The sequence below is a fragment of the Lactuca virosa genome, chromosome 1, assembly GCF_052849685.1.
Source record: "Lactuca virosa cultivar CGN04683 chromosome 1, Lactuca_virosa_CGN04683_v6, whole genome shotgun sequence".
NCBI classification, from domain to species: Eukaryota; Viridiplantae; Streptophyta; class Magnoliopsida; order Asterales; family Asteraceae; genus Lactuca; species Lactuca virosa.
Window position 1 is genome coordinate 254,102,218 of NC_136426.1, and position 8,942 is coordinate 254,111,159.

The following is an 8,942-nucleotide window of genomic DNA, read 5'->3' on the forward strand; positions in this document are numbered from 1 at the left end:
ATTTATGTCGATGACATCATCTTCGGCTCCACGAATCCCAGCTTAACGGCTGAATTCAGGAAGTTGATGGAGACTAAATTTGAAATGAACGCAATGGTTCCGATTAATTTTTTCCTTGGTTTGAATATTAGACAGGGCCCAGAAGGTATCTTTATCAACCAGGAGGCGTATACAAAGAACCTGCTAACAAAATTTGGCATGACAGGAGACTCAAAAGTGAAGGTTCCTATGGCGTTTGGCACTAAGTTAACACCTTCTCTGGAAAAACCTGCCGTTGACATAACACTATATCGACAAATGATAGGGTCCCTTATGTATCTAACAGCTAGTAGACCGGACATTATGTTTTCTGTTTGTTATTGTGCCAGGTTTCAAGCTAATCCAAGAGAACCTCACATGGTGGCGGTGAAAAATATTTTCCGTTACCTGAAGCGAACCTCATCTCTCGGTCTCTGGTATCCTGCTAGATCTGGATTCTTCATTCAAGCTTTTTCTGATGCTGATCTTGGAGGATGTGGTCTGGACCGAAAGAGCACTACAGGTGGATGCCAATTTCTTGACGGAAAACTAGTTAGCTGGCAGTCCAAGAAGCAAACCTGTGTGTCACTTTCGACAGCCGAAGCTGAGTATATAGCAGCAGCATCTTGTACCTCTCAAGTCATATGGATTCAAAGTCAACTAAGAGATTATGGGCTGAGTATGAAGAAGATTCCTCTCTATTGTGACTCAGAAAGTGCAATAAGGATCTGTCACAATCCTGTGCAACACTCTAAGACTAAGCATATTGCACTTAGATATCATTTTATCAAGGACCACGTAGAAGATGGGAACGTGGAAGTACATTTCGTTCGGTCCTCTGATCAACTGGCTGACATATTCACTAAAGCCTTACCTGAAGCGAGTTTCAATAAAATTTTACAAGGCCTGGGAATGATGGAAGCAGAGTCTGTACCGAATCCTCAACTCTCTCACTAAAAATTAGACAAGCGAAATGGAGCGAACGCTCGGTCTATTTCGGCTCCATAATTTTCGAGAACCGAAATGAACTGAACACTCGGTCTATTTCGGCTCTGGAATTTTAAGGAACCGAAATGAACCGAACGCTCGGTCTATTTCGGCTCTATAATTTTCGGGAACCGAAATGCACCGAACGCTCGGTCTATTTCGGCTCTAAAATTTTAAGGAACCGAAATGAACTGAACGCTCGGTCTATTTCGCTTCATTCTTTTAAGATAAGGTTTCGGTTGTACACTTTGTTCACTTAGTTCATCCAAAAATATTTTCTTTTTCTGTTTTTATTATTTTTCAGAACACTTCAAAAATCCAAAAATATTTTCTTTTTCTGTTTTTATTATTTTTCAGAAAACTTCAAAAATCCAAAAATATTTTCTTTTTCTGTTTTTATTATTTTTCAGAAAATCTCAAAACTTCAAAAATATTTTTTGTGGTGTGTTTGTTTGCTTGTTCTTTTAATTAGGTCACAAGTGTTCCAGTACAACAGAATTTGGAGCTAAGGCAGGTATAATCATTTCCATCTGAACTAGTTAAGGATCCCTAGAAGCATGCTGCTGCATGTTGACCAAAGCCTCTATGACTTAGAGCAAGGCCTTAATGATTCGATCTATACCTATCGTTTCTTCCCAATCAGGCTGTTCAAATCAACTCAGTCAAGAGCTACCTTACTCTTCTCAAATGAGTTAAGAGTTTTTCTGCTTATTCATGACTTTATAGCAGAAGGTACTTTCGGTTCTTTAGTCAACCTCCTTATATTCTCCATCAACTTTCGGTTCACCACTGTAACCCTTGAGACTCTCAGTCTTTACCACTGAGGTTTATGGTTGCACAAAATCTGTGTTTGTGATCTTAGATACGTATACCACGTGCTGAGTGAAACCCACAATCCAACACCAACAACGAATTGACGGTGAATTGTAATATTCAAGATCGTACTGTTTACCTAATGAAATCTCATTTTTTATTTTTGAGTGATCTATTATGAATTTGTCTAACACCAAGGCTTTTCTTCCCAAAAAGATCCAGTTTATTTTTGTTTTTGAGATTTCTATCACTTCTTTAGTCACTATAAATCATATCCCACCTAATTGTTCAACAGACCACATTGGTCTCACAAGTACTTCTTCCAATGTTCGATCTTATGTTAAGAATCGACGTTTGGTTGAAGATAAGCCACGCTAAGCCTATGAATTAAAAAGAAGCCTTTCAATGTTTCTCTACAAATACTTGATCGTTATTTCACGGGGACCCACACAAACACTTCAAGTCTCTCTTGACTTTGAAGGAAGCGATTCTTGCCCGGAATCACCTGCTTTCTGTCTTCTAATGAGACATCACTCACATCCAATACACATTTTGCTTTATTTCTTTATCTTTTGTCACTCTATTGCACGAAAATTTTTATTTTCCAACATTCTGGTTGCTGTTAGTTCGATTTTTGTTTATCTTTTGGCGAAACAGGGGTAATCCTAAATCTTGGAGCGATACTGAATTTCAAACGACGATTGAGGATAAGATTTTGGGCGCGTGAATTTGAACGGTCTCTATACCCACGCGTGCTGACGTATACTTGGGAGTAACCAACCTGTCACATCGCGCTTTTTCAGGCGACGTTTTAGTGATTGCGTCATTATCATGATGATTTTTCTCTCTCCTGGCAACGGTATATAAAGGGTTTCTAATTTTATTTGTCTTTTACCAGCAACAAATTCTCTCAAATTACAAGGCAAGTTGAAACTGTTCATCTTCTTTCTTCGATCAACAATGGCGACTTCTTCATCAGTTCACGATCAAACTGCTTCGTCCACATTGCTTTCGATAAATCAAAATTAGAACATGATTATTGAACTAAATCCGTTTCTATACGATTCGTATATGCTACAGGTGGTTGAGTGTTTGAAGTATTCACCACTGGTTCTAGCCCTAACACAGGTGGAAGCCGTTCCTATGTCACTTTTATCACATGTTTACTCTACTGCCTCTTATGACAAGAACAAGGAACGAATCTACTTTCAAATCCATTCTCATAAGGCTTCAATTTCAAAAGGGAAATTTTGTTCCCAGTTACAACTTGCTGTAGATTCATCTGTAATCTCGCCAGACTTCATCACCACTACCCAACTGTTCTCGATGCTTTACGAGATGGGCTATACTGACGTACTTACCACGGTTACGAAGGTCAAGAAGTCTTGCTTACCACCCCATTGGAATGGATTGCTAACCCTCCTCATCAAGAGTTTGGCGGAGAGGAGTGGTGGATCTGATGGCACCAGTAAGGGTTTTCTAACTCTTCTCTACGGCCTTTACAATGGTCTCAATCTTGATTACGGGACGATTATCTGGTCCCAAGTGGTGCAAAGCCTCAACACTTCTAAAAGACATTCAGAAATTTCGTGTGGTCGATTCTGGACTATCATAACACGAAGGGCGATTACTTCTTTGGATATTCCGGTAATTAAGGATGCCCTAGTCGCGTCTATTGCGACGTTTCACACCAAGAAAATCATTATCTCTGATCCCAGAAATTTTCCTCACATTGGTTCTATCCCAGAGACAATGTACAGATGTGTCTCCACTGAGAGTAAACTCATAGCTGAATATCGCAAACTTCCTCCCACGGAACCGAGAGTCCTATCTCCTGAACAGCAGGCTGCCCTAGATGCTGTGGACAAGCCTAGTAACCGAGGGAAACGGACTACTACCAAGAAAGAGCCAACAGAGGATGATAAGTCTAAGACTGCCAAGTCCAAGAAGCGAAAGTCTGAGAAAGGGGATTCTTCTAAACCGAAGAAGCTTAAAAAGATGGCAAAAAGGTCCAAGAGTCCTACTCCTCCCAGTTCACAACACGATGATGAGGATGAAGAAGAGGAAGTTCATCATGAATCACCGAGAGGTAACACTCCTCCCCGATCTCCTACTCCAACCGAATCTCCTCATAACAAACTTCCAACACCACCTCCATCACCGAAACAGACAGTTCCAGTTTCGGTTCCTCCTATTCCACCACCTACCACATCTCCAACAACAACTTCTATACCACCACCAGCAGTTTCTTCCATTCCTATTTCTACAACTCCCTTACCCCCTCCTATAATTTCCCAATCCACTACCACTACTATTCCTGAACCGACAGTAGGAATCAACGTATCCAATACGGGGGCAACTACTGAAACCGAACCTCCAGTCATCACTAAACCTCTTTCACCCTCAAATTCAACCGATTCTGGTGCCACTCTCGGTGGTGCTAATGATGAGTATGATTCTACATACTTCAGTCCCTATCGACTTCCTATCGATGAGGATGATGATGCTCCTATCACCAGCCAACACTTGCAGAGCATTCATGAGAAATTGGATAAATTGCTTGATGACAACAAGTCCTATAGTGGTGTTGTGCTTAAAGCCTTTTTGGACACTGCTCTTGAACAATACATTGAGTCCATTGAAAAGTCCACCAAAGCTGTTAATGAGTCTACCTCCTCTTGCCAAAAGGCCACCACTGATATTAATGAGATTGTTCATAGTACTCAGATCTTTCTTGAGTCACTTAAAGGGCATGCTGATACAAATGCAGCAAAGGTGAATGCTTCTGTGGATTCTTTCTCCAAGTCTCTTCAAGAAGAGCAAACAAAGTTTGAGGCTGTGCGTTCCTCCATCCAAGCCGAGAACACTTCACTTATCAGTTCGGTGAATTCTCGACTTGAATCTCTTCACGCTGATTTGGCAAAAGAAAGTGCTCTGAAGGAAAATCTTGCCCGACAAGCATCCACAATTGAAGTACAGAAAGTGCAGCTCGCCCAAGCAGAAAAAGAAATTTCTTTGTTGAAAACCAAAAGGGCCGTCTTTCGTAGCTGTGCTGGGGATGTCAAGGACATGCTGACCAATCTTCTTGGTGCTCATGATCCTATCCTTACTTTAACCATAAGGAATCATCTAACTACAAAACGTCTTCCTGCCCTTGCCATGTTACACGAGATGAAGGGTGTTTCGGAGAGATTCACACCTCCAAAACAAGGGGGAGAAGGTGCTCATGCTCAACCGAGGGTTATCGTTAAGACAGAATCTGCTCAACCGAAAGTCACAACCGAACCGAAGGGTAATGAAGCTTCGGGTTCTGGTTCTTTTATCAAGCAGAAGGTGATCAATGATGACAGTGATGATGACGTTGAAGAAACCATTGCTGAGGCTCTCAAAAGAAAGAAGAGAGACCGAGAGTTGGATGAAAATATAAAGGTTGCGAAGGAGGCTGAGGAGAGGGAAAAGAGGAACAAGGAAGAAGAAGAAGCCTTAAACTGCAAAAAGGCCTTGTTTCCCCTGTGGACAAAAGAAAAACTTATCAATGAGGCTATAGAGTTTCCAAGTGTTTACTGGTTGGAACCTGTTGCTTCATTTGATTGTGACAACTCTAAGGACTCGCAGTTCGACATGCCAATAACAAGAAAGGCATTCACATTTCACTGTTTTGACTCGACTGTTGAAGTTCCTTTCCCTCATCCAAAGGTTGACCGAGAGCTTATTGATTTCTATCTGAAGTATGGACAACCTCAGTACTTGACATGGAGTGCACAGAAGATTGTTACTGTCAAGGTACTCAAGCCTTTGCCTGCTGGGAAATTTGTAAATGTCAATTTCAAAATCACACGAGGATCAGCAAACTCGGTGTCGATGATCTCCCTGACAGACCTTCCAAATCTAAATCCTCATGACTGGATTCTGTTGTTTAACATTCTTCTCACAAATCCGAGGGAATATGAGCCGATATTAGAGCACTTGAAGAGGATGTTGGCTTCTTACATCCATGAGGTTGCTGCTATGGATCAGGAGATAGCGAAAGTCATGAACAAGAAACCGACGGTTAAGCCAACACCGAAACCAGGGGATGTGAATAAAATGAAGATGGGCCAAATAGATTCAACACATCCTACTGTGATGTTTACAAAAGGCGAAGCACACAGATTTTTATTCGCTCTTGTTGATAAACATTTATTTTCAACCGACTGCTTGGAGCACATCATTAACATCATTCATCGGTGCAAGCAGAACCCGGAAGCAGATAAGAAGAACTTCACGGACATGCTTCGGTGGTATATTACGTTTCGCTATCATCTTTTGGCCATCATACCGAAGGTGTTCAAAACAATAAAGAAGTCTTCTGCAGCTCAACCAAAGTGAGCTTTCGGCTTCATTGACGCAAAGAGGGAGATTGTTGACTTTAATTGTGTTGCGTCATGGGCTTATGTTTTGTATCTGGATTGGGCCTGTCCATCCGTGATTCTCTAGTAGGGTTATACTATAAATATGCATGCATGTATGCATTAGATGCTGTTGATTATTACGTTTATTGTTTTGTAACCCTAAACACCTCTACAGTCGAAGTTCTTAATCGAGCTCTTCTGAGGTGTTGAAGTTTTAATCATACGACACATTCAAAGCCATTCTCATGTTCATAATTACGTTCTTAATTGTTTGCCTGCATAGAATCTAACGATCCTAATTGAACTTTGTTCTAACAATATATATGTAGGAATCCAAGAGTCATGGGTAAACCCTAATCCATATACTTTGGGTTATGATCCATATTTCATGTAGGCTAACTCTTCATGGACTTCCATAAGCTTAGCCGATCGTGGATCAATAGCCCAAACCATATATATATATATATATATATATATATATATATATATATATATATATATATATATATATATATATATATATATATATATATATATATATATATATATATATATATCATTGATTTACATAATCAGTCCCCGTTAATTTAATTAGTCTCTTTTTATCACTAAATTAATTCCAAATTACTTCTTGATCAATACTAATTAAATAATATGATTTCATATTAATATATTAGAACTTATAATATATTAATAAATCATAAATAACCTATTACTCAAATATCCATCCTCAAATTGTCCTGGTGATATGTAACCCGAAATGGACCATGCTGCTCTCGATTCAAGTACATACCAATTATAGTTGTGGGCTTAGACATCTAATCCAACAGTAAGACTGTGGGGTGGCCCATTGCATTCATCGGCCCCTATTCGACAGTGAGAATGTGACATATTTTTGATTTACGCACGGATTCCATCAAATGATTTAGGCCAGAGCGGGCCAGCCGCACGAATGTGAGTAGGCCACAGTATGATCGGATTCGGGAAACGGTAGGTCATTGGAGACCAGGCGTGATGTAAGACTACAGTGGTTCTGGTAGCATTCACTTTTTGTATTAGTTTCGGTGGCGACGGGTAGTTGGACTGTTACGATCAGGAAGATCAGAAGGAATGATGGAGCCATGAATGGCAATATGGTTAGGGCAGAATTCGATAGTCGAAGTTCTTTTCGGAAGTCACGGGAAGTAACTGAGAGGTTGCCCTTTGGCTCAGTAATCGGGTAGGAATCTGGTATTCTGGTTTGGGATTTTGCATAGAATAGCTTGTGGACAAGAAGACGCTGAGTCACTTGCAGTTGGATTAAATCATCTCAGAGTAATTGATTTGACGCTGCTGCGCAACTCTCGTCTGAGTCTAACCGTTGCAGGTATGAATCTTCTACTCGAAGAATCATCTGAGCCTCCTGTCGACTTAAGTATAGGATCAGTGACTTTGTCTCCGTCGAGATGGCAATATGATCAGGGATTGGAAGCAATTTGCATGATGCGAGACTCTATGGGGTTGGTATGGTGGCAGATCTGACAAGGAGTCAGGCCATTGAGACATAAACTTCGATCTTCAGGTGAAGTAGGAATTGTTTTGCTTAAGAGATTATGGATTCGTTCTTCACCAGGCTTGAAGAATTAATCTAAGGATTCGTTGGAGGAATTTTGTTTGGTTGCCATCAGTCGAGAGATTGACAGAGAGTTATTTCAGCACGGGCGAGCTGTCAGGAAGTCAAGTTATTGTATATCTCAAGTATCAGAAGGTAGAAATGGCTTGCAAGGGTTAAAGGTTCGGGTGATATTTCTAGGATAGAAATTTTGGTTGCCTTGGGAAGGCCATTATTTGCGTGGTGTTTGTACCCTGATGATGGCGGGTGTCAGTACTCGTGGGAAACAACAGTTGGGTCATGGCAAATAGTGGGAGCCGTGGGCGTAGCGCGTGAGCCGTGGGCGTAGCGCGTGAGCCGTTTCCGGGGTAGGTGATTGCAGTGGACTTCGATGACGAAGTCTAGTTTAAGTGGGGGAGAGTTGCAAAACCCAGAATCTAGAAGGCCAATTAAGGAAAGATAATGGTCATATTAAGAGGTCAACTCGTCGAGTTCAAAAGGGAGAACTCGACGTATTGGAATAATTTGGCACGCGGGAATTTAATAGCCAACTCGACGAGTTTGGGAGGACCAACTCGACGAGTTGGACATGGTTTGGGAAACCCTAAAATCGGGACTTTGTGTCACACCCCCAAACCGAACGGCGGAAACGTCTGTTCTGTTCTGTCCAGGTTTGACAGCAGTGTCCAACCTTTAAATATTTATGTTTTGTTCTTCTTGTGATACTTGTTCTAGTATGTATATATGTATAAGCATGTATGTATACTTTTATAAAATATTGTTATATACTAAAATATACTTTTAGTCAGAGCACTTCGGCCCCATTTCATTTACAGTTGTATATCTTTTATAGGCATATATACTTAGTTCAATATAAACAACGCTCTGATACTAATCTGTCACACCCCCAAACCGAAACGGTGGAAACGTTCGGGGGCGGAGGATGTCATATGTAGTATCACAACACATGCATCATAGTAATCAAAGTAACAAACAACCATTGCATTAATATTAAAGTGTTTATAAAGTATGTGATTCACAAAAGGTTGACTCCAAAAGTAAATAAGAAAAACAAGACATGAAGCTACTATACTCCATCTTCTGAATCCCAGTGTGTGTACCTATCTACTAGTTTCCTGAGA